Source organism: Trachemys scripta, chromosome 1 (assembly GCF_013100865.1).
Source record: "Trachemys scripta elegans isolate TJP31775 chromosome 1, CAS_Tse_1.0, whole genome shotgun sequence".
Lineage (NCBI taxonomy): Eukaryota > Metazoa > Chordata > Testudines > Emydidae > Trachemys > Trachemys scripta.
In genome coordinates, this window is record NC_048298.1 from 189,338,081 (window position 1) to 189,366,048 (window position 27,968).

The 27,968-nt window shown below is 41.3% G+C and overlaps 1 long non-coding RNA gene across 2 annotated transcripts; it reads right to left on the reverse strand.

The window, feature by feature from the left end:
• Positions 1 to 102: 102 nt before the first annotated feature.
• Positions 103 to 27,602, reverse strand: LOC117871177. Of its 2 annotated transcripts, none has more exons than XR_004644169.1 (3): positions 27,536 to 27,602; positions 3,443 to 3,593; positions 103 to 1,026 (listed from the first exon to the last, which is right to left on the reverse strand). It is a non-coding gene; the product is annotated as an uncharacterized LOC117871177 (long non-coding RNA). The 2 variants fall into 2 exon arrangements; XR_004644168.1 differs by having other exon boundaries at positions 3,324 to 3,593.
• Between the last annotated feature and the right edge of the window lie 366 nt (positions 27,603 to 27,968).

Consider the following 27,968-nt stretch of genomic DNA (forward strand, 5'->3'; position numbering starts at 1 on the left):
TTTTTGGAATCTACTTTACTGAACAAGTACAAAATAAGTTGAGGCAGGAAAAAATGCACCATTTGGAGCAGATCTTTATTGTAACTCATTTAGCAAAACAAGCCACATGGGAATGAAATGGCTTTCTGGAACACTTCTTGTGGTCATTTCTCTCTCCATGTGGAAGGGAGGAATATTTTAAGTAAGACAGCTGCATTACTTCATACAATAGTAAATTATTCTAAGCATTTTTACTCAACAGAAAATACAACGACTCTGATGTTATTCTACTATTTGTTAATCTCTGGCTCAATATCCAGCTTTAACATATTCATTTCAAGATGTGTTTGTGCATAGGAGTTATATAGTTAGCATAGAAGGGGTTGAGCAAAAATTCAGATTTGGATTTGAATTTTGATCATTCCATCATTTGAGGTCATTTGCTTCACTGGTTTTGCTTTAGCATTAGAGAACTACATGCCGGATGCAAAATTTCAACTGGGTTCCAAGTTCAGATTCTGACCCCTTATCTACCACAGACCGGGATCTTACATGAAGAAAGAGTGAAAGTTTGATGAAAGACCGTGGCACAACAAGAGCTACAAGCATAAAAACATAGGGGAAATGGATGGTTCAAAGGACTAATAAATGGATATGAAGATTTTTATCTCTAAGACCTCAGTATAAATTTGGTCCAGGCTACTAGTTGATTGATTTGTCACCACATGATGGCTTCTTTTTTTGTTTTTTGGTAGCCTATATAGGATAAGTAGGCAATAGCATTTCAGTTTCTAGTGCATCGTTATCCTTTCTCTAAAACATCACCTTAATTAACACTTACTGAATTCCTTATTACTGGTACCTGGATATGGTTGAATGAATGTAAACAACTGAACTTCCTGTCAAGCTCTTCTGTGATTCCTCCAAGTTGAATCAGTGTGGGGAAGCTTTCCCTACTGCTTTCTGCCAATGCTGCTCCTCTTCGGTGGATAAATATGTGGCTTCACAGGTTTGCCAATGTGGCATTTTTCATAAGCACTAGATTCACTAAAATAAATAAATAAATAAATCCATAATATAAAATAGAAACATCATTTGTGGATGAGAGTTTATAAAGTGTGTTAATAATGCAATTCTAATAAAGGGCATCTTGGTGAAGGAAGAGACGACTATAGCTTATTATAACCATTAGCTTCAATTGGGAGCAGAATTGGCCTTAAACAGGAATAATTGGGGATATTTTTCAGCTTTAATGATCAGATACTTCAATATATTAATTACTTACCCCACTGTAAATTACAGCATAAATTAGGTACTAGTTATTTATTAGAAATTTGATAATCTGAAAACTATTTTGTTCAAGGGATCTCTCTCTCTCCCTCTCTCCCAGTTTCTTATACCTCACCCATCACCATCATATCTGAACAACTTTTGACTATAAAGTGAGGTGACTAACAACTGTCAAGAAAAGTTACTTCTTCATTCCTCTCCCTGGGAAAAAAATGCATAGGGTGTTTTTTATTTGTTAGGATTTGTTGTTTTAAAGTGTATTGCTCTATGCTTTTGTTAGGTGGAAGTGAGATTGAAGAAGTGCACTTTCCAATTGAACCAGAAAGTAGCCAGATTTGTGGTCACCCTTATGTCATGAAGGCCTGAAGGTACATCTACACTTTGATAAAAGACCTATGGCATGGCTGTGGCTGGCCTGGAGCAGCTGACTCAGGTCGTGGGGCGCGGGCTATGGGGCTATAAAATTGCAGTGTAGATGATCAGACTCAGGCTGGAGCCCAGGCTCTGAGACCCCATGAGTGCAACTGTATGGCCCCACAGCCTGAGCCCCATAAGACCTGGGCTCTGAGACTCAGTGCTGTGGATTTTTTAATCACAGTGTAGACATACCCTGAGTTCTACACTCTTGAACTGCCTGCCAAGAATGTCCTGTCACATATATAAATGAGCTTTACCCCTTACAGTGAGCAATTCCTTTGTACCAAGGAGCAGAATTGTTAGGAGTAGTCAAGGTCCCAGAGTTTTGGATGATCATCCTGGGCCTAGATATCTTAGTACTTTCAAGACAAGGACTGAAATCTCCAACTTGATGTGATGTTCTATAAAGAGCCAGTGCTTTTTCAGATTCTAAGACCTGCTTGTGAGCTATTAATTCACACAACTCTTCTGATTTTATTGAAAAGCACATGATATTTGATGGGGTTATTTTAAGTTTCTCATGGGCTCATTACTGATACCACACATTTGTACTCATTCAAAGTAGTAAAATATTTCCCATTATTTTCAAATGGGACTGAAGCCGCGGACTTCCCTCAGTCAAAATTGCTATTACTCCCCTATAGCTAGCTTTTGAAATGCTGCTTCCCCTTGCAAAAACAGCTACTACCTGCTATTGTTTCCAATGGCATTGAAGCCAGGCTGTCTTCGGAGAAGATGGCTGCTCCCAGTGCTCCTGGGCTGGGAATGGACAGGAAATTGTCAAGAGATATGGAAAGTTAGGGGGCAGTATGCAACCTAGGTGTGGGGCTATGATAGGGAAATCTTGGAGGCTGGAGGGGGCTGATGTGGGTGGAGGGGAGTGGGTGTGGCAGAGAATGTGAGGGATAGGATATTTTAAGGGGAAAGCAGGGCTTGAATTTGGAGTGGGGGGGAGGAGAAGCAGGGAAGTAGTGGTGTGCTCACAAACCAAGAGCCACCTACTTGAGATGCTGAAGTGAGATGCCACTTACAGCAGACTGTGCAAATATTCCAAATACAATTGTGCATGTCCTGCTGAATTCCTCAAGCCTGGCTCCACCAATAATTATTCTTTTAAAATCTCATGATTTTCAACCCGATCTCATGATTTCTGGAGGTCTGACTTGTGATTTTTGAATGTTTGCTTTTGGCAATACTGTCTTAACCAGAAATGTGCTTTAGGGCCCTTGGTGCAGGCAAAACTCCCTTTGCAGTCAAGTGGAGTTTTGGTGCCTGAGCTAGGATTGCAAGAGGAGGCTCTTAAATTACAAAGGAATCATGGCATCCACCACTGTGGGACGAAATGCAGCAGCTATTTAAGGGAACAACCCTGTTTGGTTCCGAGTGCCCCCAGCTACCACTGCAATCAATGGGAGATGAGAGCATTCAGCATTTCACAGGAGGTGCTCAGTACCTCACAGATGGAGTCTTAACAGCATACACCAATGAGAAACAGAGAAGGTGAGGCATATCTTATTTAGCTGAAACTGAAGTGGGGGGAGGGTTGTACATCAGTAGAAAAGAGAATGACACAAATTGATATTTAGCTAGGACACCAAAGCTAAACCTCTGAAACTTGAATGCCATGGGAGCTTTACCGAACACAAGCAGTCAGGCCCTCTGCTTTCCATCTCATCCATACGATGGCACCTTCTCCAGCAGCACAATGTCCCATATCGCAATATTGGGGTATTATAAGAACAAAAGAACGGCCAACCTGGGTTAGACCAATAGTCCATCTAGCCCAGTATCCTGTCTTCTGACAGTGGCGAGTGCCAGATGCTTCAGAGGGAATGAACATAATAGGGCAAATATTGAATGATCCAGCTCCTGTTGTCCAGTTCCAGCTTCTGGCAGTCAGGTATCAACTGAAAAGAAAGAGTGCAATCAACTGAATTGCCAGAAATAACTTTCTACAGAATCTAGATGTTGCCAGGAGTCACTGTGTCTGGAGTCAGACCTTTGTTTAATTTGTTAGTTCTGACCAAACTGCAGTACAAGTTAGCATGGCTGCTGAGCGAACAGTGTCTTTCCCAGTCCCCTTTTCCAGCGGTCTGAAGTGAAGTAAAATGAATGTCCCCAGAAGAAATATGCAATTTCCCCCCTTCATGAGCATATCATAATTTGTTCTTGTATTTGTCCCTTCTTGGAAACAGATGCTCTCTGCTTAAAGGAAAAGGAATGCACTAGCATTGTGACATGAAGAAAACTGTAAATGCCTTTTGAACATGACATTCATATTAAAGATGTATACGTTCAGTTTCTTTCTAATAACTTTACTCCTTTTACCTTCCCAAAATTGTCATAATTCAGAATAAGGGAAAGGAGCTTCTCAGATTTACTCAGGTTTTTTGGATTCCAACTACTTGGAGTTTTTAAAAAGCGTAGTTTTAAATTACTGTTTTTCCAAAATATTGCATAAAGGAACCATTATGACTGTTCAAATAGTCCTTTTGACAGCAGGCAATCTGTTTTAAAGGCTCACACAGCATTTCTCCAAACAAGTCCTTGTATGAAAATGAAACACCCCCAGGGCATGATGAAACACCAGTTAGCACCTTTATAAAATCTATGTCTCAGATTAACTACACTACAACTCTGGTAGATCACAGCGTTACAAGTCTTGTACAAGTATGGAGCAGATTTCTGTTAATTCATCTCAGAGGGGATAATTGCAATGTTCCTCTCATCCTGATAGACCTCCAACCCTAGGCACCTCGATGCTATACCCCTTCACAACACTTTTATGGCAAAATTCTGTTCCACATGGCTGCTCTCATTTACACCGTTCTGCCCTTCCTATGTGCTTAGAATTCCACCTTTGTATATATAAGGAGGGTAAAATATCAGCTTTGAAATCCACTGTATGGATCTGAATAAAATACTGTCCTGATTTTGCATTGTCCTTTTAGATTTCAAGATGTCATTGCATGTTTGGAAAGAGACACAAGTTTGTAAAATAGACTGAAATGCAGACTCCTCCCACCTGTGGCCATTTTCCACTGACTAGAATCAGTAAGCCATACAGTGAAACACTGTAAAGATTAGGTTTTAGCACCTAACACTCAACAAGAGCCTACCGTTCAGATTAGAACATTACCCAGCTTTGTTCTAAACTACTTGTGTCACCCCTATTCCCATAGTAGCTGAGGGAGGGAAGTATTATTAGCCCCATTTCACAGATGGGGACTCGAGGCACAGAGATACTAAAGCTACATCTACATTTGACTGGGAGGTGTGATTCCCAGTTCACACAGACCTACTGGCACTAGCTCTGGTTGAGCTAGCATTTAAAAATAGCACTTTGGCCACCGCCTCAGCTACAATCTTGCCCAACCTCTTGGGTACATACTTGCACAGCTAGCCAAAGCTGCTGCAGACACACTACTATTTTTAAGCACCAGCTCAAGCAAAACTAGCATGGGTCCCTCTACACGAGCTGGGAATCATGCCTCTCAGCTCAAATGTAGATGTATCCTAAGTGACGTGCCTAAGATCGTACAGGAAGCCTGTGGTAGAACAGTGCTAACATCCTAATCACTAGACCATCCTTCCCATCAAGGAGCAAACTGCTTTCCTCACCTGTCCCATACTTTTGCCTCTAAAGACCTTGATCTTGAATTCTTAGCTCAAACAGTGTAGTTCCTGTCATTAGTAAATAAAACAATAGCAGATAGAAGATTTAGCTGAGACATTGTTTGTTATCCCTGTGGCAAGATTCATATTTGATGATAGGTGAGATTTTTGTTTTTTTGCGGGGATGGATACCATCCCGTACAGTACAGTATATGTGCACACACACACACACTCATGCATAGAAAGATTTACTGTAGGATATATTTTTAGGCAATTTTTCAAATGGCAAATTTCCACCAGCGTATGGCACTTGCCATGTCATCATTAACTATACAGAAAATATTAGTTTAGAGCTGGCCCACCCAATCGCAAAAGGAAAACGTTCCACCCAAGTTCAAGAGGGGATCAGGATCTCTCACTGTGTGGGCCAGTGGAGACTAAGCACATTACATACAGACTTGGCCATCACCACCAGAAAAGGCCAAAGGCTTCTCCTGCCCTGTGAGTCTTGCAGGATTGATTCTGGAGCTGAATAGTTTTCAGCTGCACAGGATGCTGTTTGGCTGCAATGAAAGATGAAAAAAATATGTAGGAGTCAATCACTGGGAAGGAGAGCTTGGATTTAAAGAGGATTAATATGACAGCCAAGGATATGAAGGGTGGTGGAAAACCCAGGAGGCCCCAATGCTCCCGTCTAGTACATGTCTGCCAAGTTATACAGATTTGCAGTGTGACACATGTCTTCCATTTTGGATCACATGGCCACACAAATAACTCATTTGTTCACATGGCTTTCTGCAAGCTGCTTCTCCCTTCTCTGTGAAGGGCCAGCACCACATGCAGTGTTTTACTGCATGGCCTCTTTCTTCCTTTTTTGCTTAAAGTGTTTATTGATTTTAAGAATAAAAACAACATACAGAACATATAGAGGCTACTGAGGTAATTTCTCAAGCACATGACCCCTCTCCCTTTAACCATTCTCTTTCCTCCTGGTTCACGGTTCATGTATCTGTTCTCAGATGGAAGTGCAGCAGGAGAGGTAGCCAGAGTGGGTCTATGGCTCTGATTCAGGACAGCCCTTAAGCACGTGCTTAACAATAAATATGTGCTTAAGTCAATAGGGAGGGGCTTAAGCATGTGCATGCTGTCCTGAATCAGAGCCTTAGAGAATTGAATGACAAGTCACTTATACTGAAGTACAAGTTCTATTTTTTTAAATAGGGGAATTGAGGGATGGAGAAGTGAGAAGTTTGAGGATATCCATATACCTTCTAAGATAGGAAATAGTTGGAATAGATCAGAGATATCTGTAATGGTAAACAAAGTGCTCCCCCCTCCCCGACCCCAGTAACTCTTTGAAGAATCTGTTCTCTACATCCCTGAAGGTGTTCTTCAGATAACACCTCAAACCTAACTGATTCAGTTTAAACAAAAGTGTTTATAGGGCAAGGGAGGGAGGAATATTTATGTTTCCCTCTGCTGCAGACGTGTTTGTTTCTTTCAGACATTGCTATCAGTTTACATAAGTTTATACTGGTTTATGTTCTCAAGATTATCTTTCCAACGCTATTATGGACTAGAAATTTACTATTAAAATGAAAGCTGAGATTCTCCTCTATTTTTCCTAGACCTCCCAGATCCAGGAGGCCCACAGCCACAGGTTTGACAAAGCTTGCAGGCCAGCCTTGCAAATGGACCAAATAGCACAATGATTTAAAATAAGAAACCTACTAATGTATCAATGTTACTATTTAGCATTCATCACAATAATTTCTCCAATCCTGAGGATAAACTCAGACACTTTCTTCTAATCTGTCCAAAAAGAGTAAAAGGCACCATAAGTGGTGGCAGCAGAGTTCAGAAGATCCTGGTGGAAGCAGGATATCATCCCTAAATTGTAGCAAAGAGTACAGTGCTGGCTAGCACAGCAAAGCCCCAAACTCTAGACTCAAGTCACAACATTACACTCATTAAAACAATGGAAACTGGTATGACAATGTAAGATCTTGTCAAATACTCTGCTCTGCACAGGTAACAATCATTCTGGCATTTCCTAACTTTTCAGTGCTTGACTTTGCAAGCTTCATAATGTTCTTTTAATGTGTGATATGCCATCTGTATCTTTTACACTGATATAAAACATTGACCCCTCACCTCTGGCAATTAGTATAAAGAAAAAAAATCTAAGCAACTTTGCCCCTTATATGTTTTTGGTGAGATACATTCAGGTCAGCAGACTTGAATTAAATTATTCAGCCTTCTCTCAAACCTCAGGCTAGAATGGATACATTGTAAAGGAATGCTTAAATAGCATTTTCTTAAATGGTAATTAGTCCTGCTTTAGTGTACCTGAAAATTTACACATCCTTTTAGAAACTGTAGACATATATGGCGTTTAGCAGTTCACATAAAAAGCTTTATCAGATATAATTGTTTCCATCTTTGCTATGTCAGCCATGCCAAAGACAGACACTGTTTGCTGCCTTTTTACATTACTCTCCCATTCCCACCCCTCAAAAAGTATACTTTTTTTTTTTGCTATAGTTTGGGGAAAACAGACATATCACAATTATTTCTATCCCCTGTTTAGTTATCTCTTGATTTCAGAGGGGTGTGTGTGTGTGTTTAATATTAATTGACATTTCTACAAAACTTACAAAAGATGTCATGAATTACTAAACAATCATTTCATTTCTTTTCCCGTGGGTGCGTCTCATTATAAGCTGAACACGTTTATCAGATCTCCAATTCCTCAGGTCCTGTCTACCTGCCAAAACCATCAGTTACACTTTTCATTTTCAATTTTTGTTTTTTACTGTTAATTGTCTGCTACTATCGGATACTTTAATAGTAGTACATTAAAGGCAAGCACTGAAGCATGGGTAGACTATCAAGATCCATATAAACAGCAGATATGTTATAAAGTCCTTTTAAAAGTTTACTCAGATTCACGGGGCCAGATTCAGGCCAGTCATTTAAATGGCTCCATGGGTGAAAATTAATGCTACACAAACAGGCTGAAGACCCCAATCCAGCTCTCACTAAAGCCAATGGAACAACTGCCATTGGCAGTAATGAGAGCTAGACTGGGCCCTTATTGTACTCCTATATTTTGACTGGCAACTCACCCACCCTAATGCAGGATTATTCCTGAGAGTAACAGGAAATAATATGGTCGGACTGGGTGTATAGTTCTCATTGCAGAATCACAGGGGCACATGTAGATATAAGTTTGTCCATGCCCTGGAATGCATCATAAAGGGCCCAAAGAAAAGCTTTTCCATGGATGCCCAAGGCTCACCATCCCCAAGTGCCCCTCATGGCATAACCTCGCATTGCAGTCTCTTCACCTCACTCTTTTTCTCAGGGATCTTATGATCTGGGGTGGTGACTTGGCTCTCCAGGATGCTCTGACCCCTTCCAGGATAACAGGGTCCCTTAGTCCAAGTCCAAAAACAATACAAAAGCAAAAGAATTGTCAGCTCCCTTCCTTGCAGATAGGCCCCAGGGGCACTGGCCTCTCTTACTGCCTAACTGCCAGCTCCTGGGCACCAATAAACCCAACACTCCAGGCCAGCTCTACCCTCCTACCATGGGCCTTCAGGCAGTTCCTAGCCTGAGCCAGACTTATTGCTCCACATAGGAACAGCCTGTCTACTCTCCTCCCAAGCCTGCCCCACCTGCTGAGCTTTCTTCCTTTTAAGTCCAGCATACACATGCACGTGTAGCAGGTCTAATTGAACAGGGCTTCCCAGGCCTCCTGACCCTCAAAGGAAACCAGAACTCAAGGCAGCAAACATCTACTCTGTCTTTCCTCTTCCAACTGCAGGTTTCTTGGCAAGCACTTGTGCACACACGACAGCTAGAATTTATCCAATTATATCCAAAAGCAAAACAATTTTCTCATCATTTCTCTACACTTTAGGCATGTTCTGTCCATCTTTTCTTTTATCCCAGTTTAGGGAACATCACTAATGACAGGTTGGGGACGTGGGTGTTTTGTTCTCCCCCTGAGATTTGTTGAATTAAAAAAAATCAATGGGTAAAAACAACAACAAAGATAAGGAAATACAGTAAGTATTTTTTTCTTAATTTGAACACTTTGGATCCAATCCAACAATATCTGCAATCCTCCACACCACAGAAGCTGCAGATGCTGCCTCCACCATAGCCTGTCTAAAAGAAAATTCAGCCCACTGTACACAGCAGAAAAGTAGAGAGTCTCTGCAGATCTACTAGTTATGTGGCGAAGAGGTAGGGGATTGATGCTGGAATAACTCATATGAATTACTCTCCAACTCCCATGCTCCTCTGCACCACAATTCTGGGCTGTCCCAGCTCCTGGGGCTGTTGAATATCAGTGAAACAGGAGAACCTTTCCCAAATTTCAGGTGGTAGAGACATGTTCTGAGCATACTCTGTGCATAACAAAAACCTTATTGCCAAGGTCTGACTCCACCCCTCAGAAAAAGTCAGTCAGAGAAGTCCATAGAATCCTTAATCAGTCTTCCATTGCTGCCACAAAAGAGGAGTTACCCTTGGAACATGTTCAACACATTCAACACAGTGGAAGCTAGCAACAATATTGTATGACATCCCTGACTTTTTTAATGCAACTTAACATTTTTATTATTTTATGTCATGTATCATCCAATGTGCATATAATCTTGAAAAATTAGTTTATCTGGAAACTGTGAAGGACTTCTGCCACTTCCAAACATTCAAACATTCTTAAACATTCAAAAATGTTTTTTTCTAGGTTCCGTTAAATGGTCAACATGCTTTTTCTTTATTTCCTCTTCCATTATTGATAAGAAATTCATTGTCAGTCATCTTTTTTCATCTTCCTTCAAATGTATGTGCTATTTTCAAGATATGAATTGTTGTGATGTCACCACTGCAAACTGATTATATGCATGTTTTTAAAAAAACTTTGTTAAATTAAAATTCTGATTTTTTTTCTCACTTACATTTCTTTCTGAGAATTTCTCTTCTTGATTTATGCCTGACGTGGGGAAAGATCCCCTTTCTTCAAAACCTCTACTGATGCCTTTTAAGTAGTAATTAAAAGTCCTGCTACACACAGGACTGTGACTAGCATGATTGTATTTGAATGCTAACAATGCATAGTTGTCAAGATTTCTTAAGTACGTAAGTCAGTCTAGCTTTGCTGATTAGGGAATATGCATTCACAATCTGGGGGGTCACAACCAACCCCCTTATCTATATAGTTAAATGTGAAGGAAATCGTTCAGGGGTCCCAAAACTTTTTGGTTGTAACAAGGGGGCCTTGGTACAGGAAAGTCTGAGAACCAGTAGCCTAGAGCAGCAGTTCTCAAACTGTGGGTTGTGACCCCATTTTAATGGGGTCACCAGGGCTGGCGTTAGACTTGCCAAAGCCCAAGCTCCACCGCCTGGGTTTGAACCCCGGGGGCTTCAGCCCTGGGTGGTGGGGCTCAGGTTACATGGCCCCTGTGTGGGGCTGAAGACCTTGGGCTTGTGCTTTGCCCCCCTCCCTGCCCAGGGAGGCGGGGCTTGGACAGGCTCAGGCTTCGCCTCTCCCCCCGCCCCGGGGTCATGTAGTAATTTTGTTGTCAGAAGGGGATCACGGTGCAATGAAGTTTGAGAACCCCTGGCCTAGAGCATTCCCATTGCTCTCAATTATCTATGGAGAATTTCATTGCATAGGCTCTTCCAATAACTTCTTTGGAGGTTTTGACAAATTGTTGAAACCAGACAATCCGATTAATGCCAATGGGAACTGCGGGTGCTTGACATTGCTCTGGAGCAGACTTTCAGGGTGCAAGTATCTACCTGAGAAGAACATTTGGGGTACGTCTACTCCTGGAGCTGGCAGTGTGATTCCCAGCTTATGTAGACATACTTTCACTAACTCTCATTTAGTTAGCATGCTACAAATAGCTGCCCCAGGTACAAACCCACCTGGATCCTGTGGGTACATACTCAGGGTGGTTAGCCCATGCCACCACTCACTGCTGCCTGTGCCCCAACTATACTACTATTTTTAGTGCACTAGCTCAATAAGAGCTTGTGAGACTGTGTCTACATGAGCTGAGAATCACACCCCTAGCTCCAAGTGTAGACGTAGCCTTGGAGGGCAGAGTTGGAAACAGAAAGGTATTTTGAACAGTCATTTATGGAAATAAGAATAAGACACTGAGAACCAAGACATGGCCCTTTGCATATTCTCCTAGCTTGCAAAGCAGACTAGGTCTATAAGTGACCCAAGCTCTGGACAAGTGGAGTGGGGAGAGAGGATTCTATTCTATTCTGCAGTGAAAATGAGCTTACAATGAACTACATAGCTGGGGAAGGAGGCAAGTTAAATGAGCAAGACAGATTAGAACATGGTAACCTTCCAGACTCTACCTCAATAACAAAGAAGTCTAAGTATTCCTCCAGTGTGCATTAAGATTTTTGCAGAATATATGCAGTATGTTTAAACAAATCGCCTCTTATTTTCTGTATGTTTTTCTCTGCGCCTACCTTTAAATAAATACTTGAAAAAAATCTAATCTGGATTGACTGGGAGTGTTGCATTAGGGAAAATCCTGAATGTTCCCATTCTTGAAGAGTGCAATATTATTAATAGAAGGAAGTAATAAGGAAAAAGGGAACTGACTGCTTAGTAGCTGGCCAGAGAGAGAAAACAGAGTACCAATCACACAGAAATTGTCCTGGCACACACCAGTAGGAAGCTGGGCTCCAGTGGGAGCAAGAATCAGAATGTGGGGCAAGGTCAGTGAACTCTGCAGTCACGAGTATTGGATTGTGGTATCTCTAACAACCAAGCCTAGGAGAAGGATGACTAGAAAACAGAAAGCTTTTGTGCATACTTACAAACATAGTGAGACACCCTGTCAGCCATGCAGGGAAAGAGCTACAAGAAATATTTACGATAGTTAAAGAGGATTTGTGAAATTATTTTATTGGTGAACATTTGTGTGAATGCGGACAATAGTGTGTTAGGCCCAGCTTTTGCTCACATGGGCAGCCAGGCTGCCTACTAGAGAATTCCTTGCAGTTAAGAAGAAGTGGGAAGGATAGAAGTTAAAGAATTAAAACTTGCCAGAGAGAGCTCTCTCTCCTCCATCATGAAGACACAGGGTACATCTACATTTGAACTGGAAGGTGTGATTCCCAGCTCATGTAGACATACCTGTGCTATCTCTGCTTGATCTAGCATCTAAAAATAGCAGTGTGTACATGGTGGCACAGCTGGTCACTTGGGCTAGTTGCCCCAAATACAATCCAACCTGACCAGCTGGCTACGTAGTTGGGCAGCTAGCCCAAGCCGCCACCTGTGCTGCTGTGGACACATGGCTATTTTTAGGCGTTAGCTCAAGCAGAGTTAGCGTGAGTACATCTATGCAAGCTGGGAATCACACCTTCCAGTTCAAACGGACCCACACTTTCAGACAGGGGAATCTGAAGCAGGAGAGGGAGGCATAGGTGCTGGAATAATTTTTATAGTGGAGGTGCTCAGAGCTGTTGAACAAAACTGCAAACTCTGTATATGATGGAAACCACTTCAAGCCAGCACCCCTAGTTCCAGCACCTATGGAGGGAGGAGCTGGTGACTGGCTGAGGGGTTTCTGGGGCTTCAAGCCATTCCTAACCATGGGTGAAGCAGTAAAGATGGAGGAAGACTTGTAACAGCCAGAAGTTCCCTCTGTGGAGCCTCAATCTCCCCTATAGACACAAGGGAAGAGAATGGCCCACCTCACCCTCCAGCCTGCTTCACGGCAGCGAGGCGGAAGCCCTAGTAGAGCGGAACACAGGAGGTGCGACACCTGGGCTGACTCCCAGGTGGTTCTCTGCACACACACAGTAGGGCCAAACCAGCTGTGCTACACAGGGTGCCCTCCATGCCCTCAGATGGGGTTAGGCTATTTTCTTACTCTGGCATTCTCTTGAAACCTGTGCCTGCCTGGGTAAGCGTGGCACTTTGTTAGAAACATGAAACTGATTAATTCCTCCCTCATTGCAGCAGAGACATAATAGAACAGCTTGGGGGAGGGGTAACAGACAGGCAATCGACATCCCTACTTATCTACTTTTCCATTTAAAATTAATAGTTAGTTTTTAGTGGCAATGATCTCTCTTTTTTTTTTTTTTTTTTGTATTTTGAGAGACATGGCACATATTTAAGATATTATAATTCAATATTTAATGAGAACAGACTTGCCAATGAATGAAGCATGTTAGTGGACATCAGACATTCAAGAGTAACAAACAGGAATACCTTTTGTTCAAACCATGAACAATAGATTATTGTAAGAAAAGTGGGACCGATTCATCAATAGAAAAGGGCCGGTGATCTGAAGTGACCATTATCTCATCTTCTGAAAACAGAGTCACAACATGAGAAGAATCACAAATAAACTACTGATAAATATTGTTTTCATTCCTTTGAGGCACCTGAGTAGAGCTAAGAGCAGAAGGGAAGGGATGACATGGGTGTGCAAAGTAGACTCACTGTGTCTGTTTGGAGAGGAATATCCCCGTGTTATATTTCTGCAGGAAAGCATATGCCCACTTTTTGCCATCTGTGGAGATGCAAATAAAAAGCGACATAGATTGTATCCTTTGTATTCTCTGTGCAGTTTACCATATCCATAGGAAAGTTAGTACAGCACAGAGCACACAATTTTCAAGAGAGAGATTGGCTCCCACATAGGCACCTAAATAAAGTGGCCGGATTGTCAAAAGTGCTCAGCGCCCAGAAGCTCCCACTAAGAACAACACAAGTCGCTGGATACCAAGCATTTTTAAAGGTCTGGCCACCTCAACTAAGCCTTGTTTAGACTAAGAAAAAAAATCATGATAGTTATTATGTCTGAGGGCTTGTTTATATAGAAAGCTAGCGTGTGGCAAGTCAGGCAGTGTTAATTGACAGCACACTACTCTTTGCTGTGCATTAACTGGCCATGTGAACCCTGCCTATATGCACTAAGGGTTCCATAGTGTGCTTTGACATACTCCATTTCAAACAGCAGTACATCAAGGCACACTACAGAACCTTTGGGGCACTGTAGCAGGGTCCACACAGGGATTTAGTGAGCTGCAGATTTACACCCTGGCTTGCCACACACTCACTCCCCATGTAGACAAGCCCTTCACTAGTCTCATTTGAAACTCCATTTAGGACCTAGTTTAGATGTAGTTTAATGCCTCCGTACCCATGCTAGCTGGTTGGGGGGTCAGTGCTATTGGGAAAGTCTACATAACAGCAGAGGTCATTTGAAAATCCGGCCAATAGTGTTTCTCCAGACTCATTCACACTCTATAGTGGATTAGCATCGCTAATCCCAAGTGTTCAAAAGTCACAAGTCAGGCCTCAAAAATCATGAGATTGGCTTAAAAGTCACACAATTTTTACAAATGCTCATCTTGGTAGGCAGGCTGTGTCTTTGACAGAGCTGGGCACACTGGAGATACCCTCTTGGGTGGGAGTGGGGGCAGGGGAAGATCTCAACCAGGAGCAGCTGGAGCAGTGCTCCATGTGCTCTCTCTGCTACCCCTCCCTCTTGCTGTATGCGTGGGGGAGGAGGGGGTGGAGGCCTCTGTACCCTGTCCCATCTATTGCTGCTGCTATGGGCAGGGCCGGCTCCAGGCACCAGCTTCTCAAGCAGGTGCTTGGGGCGGCCGGTCGGGAGAGGGGCGGCACGTCCAGGTATTCGGCGGCAATTCGGCGGACGGTCCCTCACTCCAGCTTGGAGTGAAGGACCTCCCACCGAATTGCCGCCGCAGATTGCGATCGCGGCCGCGGCTTTTTTTTTTTTTTTTTTTTTGGTTTTGGCTGCTTGGGGCGGCCAAAACCCTGGATCCGGCCCTGGCCATGGGGCTTTGGGGGTGCTTGAAGACTGGTTCCTGTCTGGAAGCGCTGGAGGGGGTGGGATGTTGCAACTGTTTGTTGCTTAGGTGAGGTAGCCATTGTGGACTCTCTGTCCCATCCTACCCTCCCTTAATCTAGTTGTTGGATCTCCTATGGTGCCAGAGGTTAGGCCTTCCATATGGCAAAACTGGCAGACTGCTGTGTGGGTTTTTTTCCACCTTGCATCCAGCTGCTCTAAGTTACAATCATTGCTAATTTAGCAGGTTCCAATGGGTGGGCTAGAAGTGTCCAGTGGATGTCCCTGTAAACCAGTCCCTGCCTAGGCCTTGGGCCAGAGTACAGCAATGCATGGTGAGGGGGTTTGCCTTGATGTCTCACTCAGTTTGTGCCCCCCCTTCCTTAGCTTCCCTACCTCCCACCTGCAGGGGGTGGGACTCTGCCTTCCAGTCAAAGTATTTTGGCAAACCTAAGGGTATAGAAGGAGCATGACCTTCAAACACATGCTGAGGTTTATGGTACCATTTGTGCCAGTTTAGGTCCTGCCATGTAGGTGTAGGTTGGAGTAATTACCACAGTTAGGTAATAGATTTAAATGAAGTTGAGGCCTTTGCATTTAACCATACTGTGGTGTCAGACAGACAAGTAAATCGAACAAGTTGGCAATGCTGGGTCATGGTCCCAGAAAACTCCACTATACTATAAGTCAGGTACAGTATACCCATTTCCAAAGCACTTTATATACATAAGACACACCCATAAGAACATAAGAATGGCCATACTGGGTCAGACCAAAGGTCCATCTAGGCTAGTATCCTGTCTTCCGACAGTGGCCAATCCCAACAAGCATGCAAGCTCCCTTTATTAATAAAGATTTCCAAGTTCACACATTTAGGGGGACTTTGTTCAAACCAATGGAGTGAGCTAAAGTGAAATAATTAGAAAACATGAGAGCTCCCTGATTAGTCTGAGGAAATAGCCAAATATCTAAACAGCTATTTAGACAAGGTCTGAGAATGCTCCTTTGATGCTCATGACGCTCTTTGAAGTCTTTTGAGACCATTGTGGGATAGAGACAGAAAGGGAAAACATTGACAACAAAATATATGCCAGCACAAAGCAACTTGTGAACAAGGAGAAGCTACATTTTTTCTTAAGGATACTGACTTCACTTTATGGCTCTGAAAAAAATATGACTGGTAAGGCCAATGGTTTATTTCGGAGTAGAAAAACTGCATAGTATGAAATTTAACTAATCATTTAGCTGACATTGCTAGTAGTCCCTGAAATCAGGCAGCTTAGTGATATTCCCCTGAAGTCTGCCAGAAACCTTTGCCTTTTTGACATGAAGTCCTTGGTTTGTCTTCCCAACACGCGAGCGTGAGCCCCACCCACCTACCCAGCCCCAAATCTGTACCTCACTGTTATCTGACCAAATTACATCTAGAGGCGAGAGGGTAATTCCATATCCATGTTAAGTCAATACTGCATTCTCTACTAAATCTGCCATCACGTATTCCAATTAATGCCAAATCAACTGTTGGTTTCTGTGATGTGGATACCTATCCAGTGGGAGCTGCATTGAGACTGGCAGTGTATCATGGTCCAGCAGATTTGGCTCAATCTGATGCTCTGAGACTTGAGTCCTTTTCCCATGTCTGCCATTTCATCTATGTTATTATCTGCAAGTCACTACACTTCTCTGGGCCTCAGCTTCCCAAATTGTAAACTGAGGATAATGAATTGTAAAAGGTTCTGCAAATCTTGGATAGGTATAGATGAACAGCACTGCATAAAAGTCACCTATTATTATTTCACAATGGCCACTAAAATGCTATCAAATGGTAAGCACTAGACTATTACATAATACATAGTTAAACAACCACAAACAAAGGGTAACTATTGATATCGGATTGGAGAGAATCTCAAGTGGAGTTCCACAGGGATCCATTCTGGGTCTGGTGTTGTTTAACATCTTTATTAATGACCTGGAGGTAGGTACAGAGAGCATATTGATTAAGTTTGCAGATGACATAAAGCTAGAGTGGGTTGCCAGTAATTTGGAGGATAGAGCTAACATTCAGAGGGATCTTGATAAATAGGAGAACTGGGCTGTAGACAACAAAATGAAATTCAAAAAAGACAAATGCAAGTGATACACTTAAAGAAAAACAAAACGTACAAATACAGAATGGGGGATAACTGGCTTGGCAGCAGCACTGCTGAGAAGGATCTGGGAGTTGTGGTGGATCACAATCTCAACATGAGTCAGCAATGCAATGCTGTTGCAAAAAAAAAAAAGAAATACAATTTTAGGTTGCATTAACAGAGGCATAGTATGAAACTCATGGGAGGGGATAGTACTGCTCTACTCAGTGTTGGTTAAGTCTCAGCTGGAATACTGTGTCCAATTTTGGTCACCAATATATAGAAAGGATGCGGAGAAACTGGAAAGGATCCAGAGGTGAGCGGCAAAGATGATCAGAGGGATGGAATGCAAGTCATGTGAGCAAAGGCTGAAGGAACTGAGTATGTTTAGTTTGGAAAAAAGGAGATTAAGGGGGGCTATGATAGAGGTCTTCAAATACTTGAAAGGCTGCCATAAAAAACATGAAGAAAAGTTGTTCTCTCTTGCCACAGAGGACAAGACAAAAAAGCAACAGATTCAAACTACAGCATAACAGATTCAGCTTAAATCTCAGGAAAAACTTTCTAACTGTAAGAACAGTAGGACGATGGAACTGAATGCCTAGGAGGCTGTGGAATCTCCTTCACTAGAGGTTTTCAAAAGGAGGCTGGATAGCCATCTGTCATGGATGGTTTAGACACAACAAATCCTGCATCTTGGCAGGGGGCTAGGTGATCCTTGCAGTCCCTTCTAACCTATGATTCTATTAATACTAATTCAGTGACTGATTTAGAGAGATCAAAGTCTCAATTAGCAATCCAGCATGGATTTGATCTCTTGTAGGTAAGCTACAAGGATTTATGAAGCTGAGTCTGAGTTCCCAGTGAAGTCCTCTAGTCCTTCTCCTGAGGACGGGTTGAAAAGGTGAAGTCTATTACAAATCTAGTCTTATTTGCTGTTGTCACTTTTTATACTCCTCCCCAGTTACTGGCACAGTACCAGCTAAGAGAAAGAGAGAAGACAATTCTGTCTACAGTGACATCTGCTCCTAACTACTGCCCAGTGCCAGACCACTCTGGGGGAAAAAAATCAATTTCTAATTACTCATTCATAGCTGAGGTTTAATGGACTGTACTGGTTTGTTGCACTTTCACTACAATTGTCATCTTGGGCTTTACGATTCTTTGGAGAAGTGGAGTAAAAAAAATTTAATGCCATTTCACTTCTAGGCAGATCTGAATTTTACCAAACTGAATATTTAAGGGTGCCCAACTTTAGTGCATTAGCTTCATTGCACAGTTTTGCCCCCTGTCAGACCTGTTTAATAGAATGGGAGCAATGTAGGGATGGAAGGCACCTCAAAAGGTCATCCAGTCCAGCCCCCTGCACGGAGGCAGGACCAAATACACCTAGACCATCCCTGATAGGTGTTTCTCTGACTTTTTCTTTAAAACCTACAATAACAGGGATTTCACACCCTCCCTTGGAAGCCTATTCCAGTGCTTAATTAACCTAATGGTTGGAAAGTTTTTCCTGGTATCTAACCTAAATCTTCCTTGCAGCAGATTAAGCCCATTACTCCTTGTCCTACCCTCAGTGGACATGGAGGACAGTTGATCACCATCCTTTTTATAGTAGGCCTTAACATATTTGAGACTTATCAGGTCCCCCCTCGGTTTTCTTTTCTCGGGACTAAACATACCCAGTTTTTTGTTTTGTAAAACCCTGACCTATGAGGACAGGTTAGTTTATTTATTTATTTATTTATTTATGCTCTCCTCTGGAATCTCTCATGTCCACATATTTCTTAAAGTGTGGCACACAGAACTGGACACAGTATTCCTCACCAGTGCCAAGTAGAGTGGGACAATTACTTCTTGTGCCTTATATATGACACTACTGTTAATAAAGCTCAAAATGATGTTAGCCTTTTTCACAACTCCATCATATTGTTGGCTCATATTCAGATTGTGGTCCTCTATAACCCCTAGATTCTTCTCAGCACTAACAACTGCCTAGCTGGTTTTTCCATTTTGTAGCAGCACATTTGATTTTTCCTTCATATGCGTAGTATTTTGCACTTGTTTTTATTGAACTTCATCTTGTTGATTTCAGACCAATTTTCCAAGATCATTTTGAATTTTAGTCTTATCCTCTAAGTACTTGCAACCTCTCCCAGCTTGGCGTCATCCACAAATGTTGTAAGCACACTCTCTGCTCCATTAATGAAAACAGTGACTATTACCAGATGCAGGACAAATCCCTGTAACTGAATCTTTGATAACTACTCTCTGAGTATTATCTTTCAACTCACTTGATAGTAATTTCATCTAGAGTTTAGACCACATTTCCCTAGTTTGTCTATAAGGATTTTAAATTTTCTTTTCTGGATTTACAAGAAAAATTGAGCCTTTATCCAGTTATTGTTATGTTACATGATCAATTAAAAAAAATACTCAAAAAAATCCTTAACTTCCAGCCTCTCTTATCCTCTTAACTGTCTTTCCAATGGTTTTTTGTGGGTAACAAAACAGAGAATATTTTGTAGTGAATAATTGAATGAATGTAGCTTTCTACTAACACAATACCTACCAGTACATCATTTTCCTTGTATTTACTTTTTAAATTTTAATTCTCTGCATTGATCATGGAGGGTTATCAAAGAATATTCAATATTTGCTGCTCAACAAACAGTGTCTCAGTTTAATTAGTAATTCACATGGGTTGTTGCTGTTCCCTGATTACAACAGTAATTCTGGCACAAATATTTACATTTGTGCATGCAAAATTCAGTTTCCACGAATGATGCACATTTTGGGGGGCAGAAACAGCACTATTCATTATGTCTGTTCAGCAGCTAACACACTGTGGGCATCATTAGAAACACTACTAATAATGCTCATGCTTGCAACTTTGGAAGTCACTTTCCAAGAATTTGTGCCAGTGAAACTCAATCACTCAACATGTTCAAAAGAAGTCTATGTGAAAAGGGGCACAACTATAGCCAAAATGAATTCATTTAAAAACCTCAAATATCTTAGGGCAATGTGTGCAATATTCATCAAGCCCAAATGTTAAAAAGCCAAGAAAAAAAACGCACAAAGCATCAATGTTTTGCAGCTAATTGATTCACCTTAACATGAAAGTGGTTCATATGATCATAACACAAGATTAGCATGGGAGCAGGAACAAAATTTTTCTCTAAAAAGAATGTAAGAATATATCACAATACTATAAGACTACCTAGTAATGCAAGTCTGAAAGTTATCACACAGCAACACCCTGAGACAGTTCTCAGAGTGTTTTTGGGGCTTCAATAATCATCATGACCGGCACTTTACAGATTCGTGTTAGGTAGAAGCAATTTATGGGCCAGACAATGATACTCTTACATGCATTGAATAGTACTTTACACCATGTGAATTCCCATTAAAGTTGATCAGGCTACACTACTTAATGTAATGGTGCCACAGCCTGGTATTATCGTTCAGATAATTTAGGAAACTAGAGCATAGTTTTGCATCAAAGGTAGAAAAGATTTTAGAGAATTTTCTTGGGGAAAAGGAAAGATATACTCCTCTAATTCTTTGATAGCCTTGTTGGTTCTACTCTGCATAGGATTTGCATCCAAAGTGATCCAATGTTTTATTTTCAAAACAGGAGATCAAATGTATTATTATTTTTAAGAATTAGAAAGGCCATATAACACTGGTCTACAATTTTTGAGAAGTTGTCTGCTTCAGAGATAAAATGTGCTATTTATTATGTATTTTGATGTGCTGAATTCAAATATGACAATTAAAACAACTGATTGGCTACTGTTTCTAAGATATTTAAGTTTTTACATTTTACGTCTATGTATATTGTGTAGATAGTAGAGTTTTAATCATAAATTGTAAACCTAGGTCTTTTCATATGTTTATGGTTGCTTTACATGATAATATTTCACCTGTCCTGTTTATGTAACACTTTAAAAATCAGCAAAAGGGTTATATAAATAAAATTTATTATGAAACAAAAGGCAAAAAACTATTATGTACATAGTTTAGTCCTATTCAGTGTCTACTCGGTGCTTCTTGGCTTGTCTCTTGTATTCATTAAATGGAGCATCTCTTGTCACTGTCCACCAATAGTCTGCAAGCACTGATGGGCTCCATTTGCCCTGATAGCGTTTCTCCATTGTTGCAATGTCCTGGTGAAATCGCTCGCCGTGCTCATCGCTCACTGCTCCGCAGTTCGGTGGAAAAAAATCTAGATGAGAGTGCAAAAAATGTATCTTTAGTGACATGTTGCAACCAAGGCTTTTGTATGCCTTGAGGAGGTTTTCCACCAACAACCTGTAGTTGTCTGCCTTGTTGTTTCCGAGAAAATTTATTGCCACTAACTGGAAGGCTTTCCATGCCGTCTTTTCCTTGCCACACAGTGCATGGTCAAATGCATCATCTCGAAGAAGTTCACGAATCTGAGGACCAACAAAGACACCTTCCTTTATCTTAGCTTCACTTAACCTTGGAAATTTTCCACGGAGGTACTTGAAAGCTGCTTGTGTTTTGTCAATGGCCTTGACAAAGTTCTTCATCAGACCCAGCTTGATGTGTAAGGGTGGTAACAAAATCTTCCTTGATTCAACAAGTGGTGGATGCTGAACGCTTTTCCTCCCAGGCTCCAATGACTGTCGGAGTGGCCAATCTTTCTTGATGTAGTGGGAATCTCTTGCACGACTATCCCATTCGCAGAGAAAACAGCACTACCTTGTGTATCCAGTCTGCAGACCAAGCAAGAGAGCAACAACCTTCAAATCGCCACAAAGCTGCCACTGATGTTGGTCATAGTTTATGCACCTCAAAAGTTGTTTCATGTTGTCATAGGTTTCCTTCATATGGACTGCATGACCAACTGGAAATGATGGCAAAACATTGCCATTGTGCAGTAAAACAGCTTTAAGACTCGTCTTCGATGAATCAATGAACAGTCTCCACTCATCTGGATCGTGAACGATGTTGAGGGCTGCCATCACACCATCGATGTTGATGTAGGCAACAAGATCACCTTCCATGAAGAAGAATGGGACAAGATCCTTTTGACGGTCACGGAACATGGAAACCCTAATATCACCTGCCAGGAGATTCCACTGCTGTAGTCTGGAGCCCAACAGCACTGCCTTACTCTTGGGTAGTTCCAAATCCCTGACAAGGTCATTCAGTTCACCTTGTGCTATGAGGTGTGGTTCAGAGGAGGAGGATGGGAGAAAATGTGGCTCCTGTGACATTGATGGTTCAGGACCAGAAGTTTCATCCTCTTCCTCGTCTGACTCAAGTGAGAATGATTCTGGTGCATCAGGAACCGGCAGTCCTTCTCCGTGGGGTACTGGGCATATAGCTGATGGAATGTTTGGATAATGCACAGTCCACTTTTTCTTCTTTGACACACCTTTCCCAACTGGAGGCACCATGCAGAAGTAACAATTGCTGGTATGATCTGTTGGCTCTCTCCAAATCATTGGCATGGCAAAAGGCATAGATTTCCTTTTCCTGTTCAACCACTGGAGAAGATTTGTTGCACACGTGTTGCAGCATATGTGTGGGGCCCACCTCTTGTCCTGATCTCCAATTTTTCAGCCTAAATAAAGGTGATAGGCTTTCTTAACCATAGTGGTTATACTGCGCTTTTGTGATGCAGAAGTCACTTCATCACAAACATAGCAGAAGTTATCTGCACTGTTCACACAAGTACGAGGCATCTCTGCTCACTTTGGCTAAACAGAAATGTGTGTCCCTTTGCAAAATCAAACACTGACAAATAAGAGAGCACGACACTGTATGATTTCTAGAGCTGATATAGGGCAATTTGTTCAGCAGCGTGATGTAAGCTTCATTATGATTGCATCATCCATGACTTCTAGGAATAACATGATGCAATTCCTATCATGTATGACGCAATACCAGCTTCAGATTGCATCATTCATTGTTTTGCCTAAAAAGCAAGTACTGTCCAAACCCAGTCATAGATTTATTCCTAGATCCAGTCAAAGATGTATTTTAGTAATTTCTGGTTTAAATTGAGATCCCTTCCCTTTATAACTCACTTATCCTCCGCCATTCCCAAGTCAAGGGTCGTATATACTGACCCAATAGCATATCTTGAAAACTAGAGCCAAACAACAATTGTAAGCATCATTTTCATTCTCAGTGACCCAGAATTAGTAAAGTTTGACTACATTTATTTCAGAAGCATTTTGGCTGTAGAGCAGTGTAATTAGAAAGGCCATATTTGCCTTATCAGCTACATACGAGAGTTGTCTTCAGATTACAAGACATTATAGAGGGATACAATATGTCAAAGCCTATTTTGGCCTATACAGGGGTCTCTAAATCTCTCTTGAAACTTGTTGACTGAAAGTGACACTAAGTAACAGATTGTATCGCTCCCCCGTGAGCTCCCTTTTTTCTTCATCCACTCCTCCTCTTTGATGATTGATATACTTTTTACTACTTTTATTTTCAACATAGCATTAAGTACTAATTGTGCTTCAGAGGATCTGTGTCAGCTCTTTTTTATGAAGCAGGAGGACTTGATCACAACTATACATTTCTTTGTGACATTATGATTTATGGCACTGTTTTTAAAGCAATAAGCTTTTTATTTTTAATTACCTAGCAGAATCATTTTAGTCCAAATTCTGTCTCATCCTCTCCTCATCTTTATGTGCTTCCCTTCAAACCAGTTCCAGATGGCATAGCCATGGATTAAAGTTTCATAACTAAGTGGAGTTACCTTCCCTCGATTGTCTGGGTTGAATTTCTCTATGGAGAACAGGTTCCTTAGTTGCACCTCCCATCTACTGATCATCTGATGAAATTGCTTTCTTACTGCATATTCCAGTTCCAGTGAGTTACTTCTATTCCTCAGTACCCAAATGGCTCTTCCTCACATGCATCTCTCTTCTTCACATTTGGCTTCAACTCCCTTGCTCCTATTGCTCGCCCCAAATGTGCAGGGTCTCTGATTCTCATTCTCTAGGTCTCACGCATTTGCCGTCTCTTGCTCTCCCATTTTGGGTGTCTTTCATCTGCTGACTCCTCCATCTTCCCATTCTGTGTTATCCAGACTTTCAGCCCCTCCCCTTATTCAGCATTCTCTCCTTATTCTTTTCTGTTCTATGATGTCTTGTCTGCTATATGCCTTTAAAGTCGCACAAACTTGCCATGTGTCATAAGAAAACTATTTGGATTACATGATCACATGACAAATTCATGCTTGTGTTTGTTTGTCCTCCGCTATCTCCCATGATGTGGTTTCCCTGACACTCCATACTCTGTTTCTTTAAAAGCTACTCTTCTCCACCCAATACCAGTGTCAAATATTCATGTTGTCTTTTTTGTAGAGAAAATTGAAATAGACTTAAACTGATGAATAATTAAGAATCTTTATATTATTAGAAATGTTGATTTTAGATTAAGGGTCAAGTCTCTTTTCACAGCAGAGAACTTTCACAGCTATGAATGATCTACCCTTGGGATAGAAGATATGGAGAGAGATTAAATAATTCCTGTTACTTTGCTTATAAGATTCTGCTTCTGCTGATCAAATTCTTTAAAGTGAAATATTGATATTTCTCTAAAAAGTTAAGATCAAGCAAAATGTATCCAATCTAAGTACTATTTTCAGGTAAACCTTCACATTCACTTTATGGCCGACATGGAAGTTCATTAGAAAATTCAAGCATTTAATCCTAGTCTTGTGATTGTGTCCAGCTGTCCTTATATCTAAAATCTGTCTGGTACAACCAAATATTTTATTATGCTTAAAGAGCTAGATTAATGTCTGGCCTAATTCCATCAAAGTCAATGATGTTGCTTTGGCCTAAACCAAGAGTCATTTCCCATGGGGTAAGCACAACTGATCACAGGCAAAAAGCTAAGAATACTACAAGTGGAAACAAAAGCGAAAGTCAAAATCCAAAAGTGGAAGCTTCTCATCTGATCATGTTCCTAGCACTGCTAATGATTAGAAATGGGACTGAATCAAAACCTTGTCTCCAAAACTTTCTAAACTTCTGGGGATTTAGAGACCAAACCAGCAGCTGGACCCAAATTTGGGATCCATAATGCATTAGATCTGGGGTTTTGGTACAGATGTCCCCTGCCCCATCTAGATTTTGAAATCTAGATCAAAGTTTCATGATGCAAGCCCATCATGATTCATAGAGAATCTGAATACTGGTAGATTTACAACAGATGAAGGTGTAATTACTGTACATGGTTAAATAAACATATTCAGTATGGCAGACTAAAGTGCTTTCTAAAGTGGAGTACGGATTTCCATCACTGAATCAGATACTACCACCGAGTGCAGAGAATAAGACTGACTACTGGATATGCAACCATTTACAAAAGATCAGAGTGAAATTAGAGATAATCACTCATACAGATGAGATGGATGGTCTCATTACAAACTACATAGAAGAGTTCTCCAAGTTTGCTTTTATTTAGTTTTAACTGTGACTGAAAAAACCTTTGCATCTCACTAAGTTGGTTTAGAGGGAAGAAGACAGTAGGGTAACATTTTTCATTAGCTTAATGCTTAGTTCCAAGGAAGATAAGTTCAGTGGCTAACACAATAGCCTCAGACTCAAGAGATCTGCTCTACTACTTGTTGTATGATCTTGGGCAAGGGACTTAGGTGTCTAAATACCTTTGCTGTTCTGGGCCTAACTCCTATTGATTTCAGTGGAAGTTAAGACCCTAAATATCTTTGAGGATCTGGGCTTTAGTCTTTTTATGCCTCAATTCCCCATAAAAGGGGGATAAAACAACTTCTCTGCCTCATAGGGTGTTGTGAGGTGCTCACATACCATGTAATGGGAGCTATAGAATTGGCTTGGGAATCAAACTTTTGAAATCATTATACTGCTGCAGAATGAAGACGCAAACAATCAATTTGGAAACAAAGAAAGAAGAATTATTTTAAGGGTGGGACTTTCAAAAGGTGCACAGGAGTGGACTAATTCTGCTCCCACTAAAGTCAATTGTAAAATTCCCACTGTCAGTGGCACCAGATTTAGGCCCGTTCTGAGCATCTTTGAAAATCCCACTTTAAAAATAAAGGGACGAATACAAGCAAAAAGAAGAAAAAATTGATTTTAAGGACTTGAGTGATACTAAACCTGTAATCAACCCAGAGTCAAATTTGGCATTAGAGATTAAAAACTGATCACAATATTTCAGATGTGTTAGATACAGATGAAAGGAGGCAGAAGTTATCAGCTCCTTTCACTACTTCTTTAGCTTCTTTTAGACATATTGGGCTCCACCTCTGCTGTTATTTAATACTGTTTTTACACCTGATCAAGTCCACAGACTTCAGTGGAGATACTCCTGATTTATATCAATGGAGTGGTACCTGCCCAATTCTCTCGCTTTTTAGGGGTATAGGTTTTTATTTCCTTTCTAGCAACCTCACCTGGAATTTGTAGCTCTTTCTAGGATAGTACTGGGTCTTGCGTTTTTCTTTTAACTTGAACTACACCAAGAAACCATCTTCCCTGGTCCCGTGCACAATACAGCTTCACTCTCTTTCAAATCTCATTGCTCCCAGCAAGCTTTCAAACACTGGACTCCACTCCTGCCATTGGACACACACTGTCACAGCCTCCCACGCTGTAGCCCTGGACCTCACTTAAGGACTGAGGGAACAGTGGCAGAATTAATGCTGCCCCAGTGGCGTTAACTGACAGATTTTCTGTGTAGTTTGAGTCTGATATGTATTCCCTCTTCAGCACTGACCCTCACCCCTCACTCCCCCATGGATTTCTGTGAAGTCTGGGCTAAGGGGTCGGGGCAGCATTGGGGAGGCAGCCAAGTTTTCTTCCATATTCTTCTGACTGGGCCCAGTCAGGCCCTGGGAAAATATTACTGTAATGAATAACTGACTGACATTTAGCAACATAAAGCCTTTTGAAAAACTAGCAAAAGGTCACTATGCATTTTCTTCTCAAGGAAATTGTGTGGGCCATGTTTATACAAATTAATGTTTGCACAGAAGAGGGAAATGCTGGAGAAGGGATCTTCACTGTGCTTGTAGCATACAGAAGCAAAACATTTTCTCTTACACAAAGGCAAACATGTCAAATTACTGACATCACAAGGGAGATTCCCTCCCTTAAGCTGCTACTTCTGCTAACCCACATTACTTTAAGGGAGATAAAGCTTGCTGAAATAATATTGAATGAAAAACAAAACTGACTGTACCTCTAACAGTTGGAACGGAGTTTTAGCCCATTCTTCATCTCTTTCGTGTGCTGTGTTGAAACCCAAGTACAAAAGGAGGCCAGCAACATGGAATATTCTATCATGAGGTAATTCAGCCACTAGCTCTAATCTTAAGAATACAATGATAGCAATGTGCTTTCTGTTTCCATTGGATGTGAAATATCACGGGTCAATAGACTTTAAAATGCATTTAAAACTGAAATGCCTGGCACCAGCGAGTTGTTTACTAAAATCTCCCTCTCTGAAAATGTTCAACTCAAATGTCCTATAGAACAGTTAATAACTCATGGCATCTGCAGAGCATAGTTGCTCAAAGGAAATATATTAAAGAATAACTGCGCTATAAATTTACTCATGTGATATATTCACCACTGTGGTCTTTAGTGGATGTCATATTTGTGCCCTCATTTGA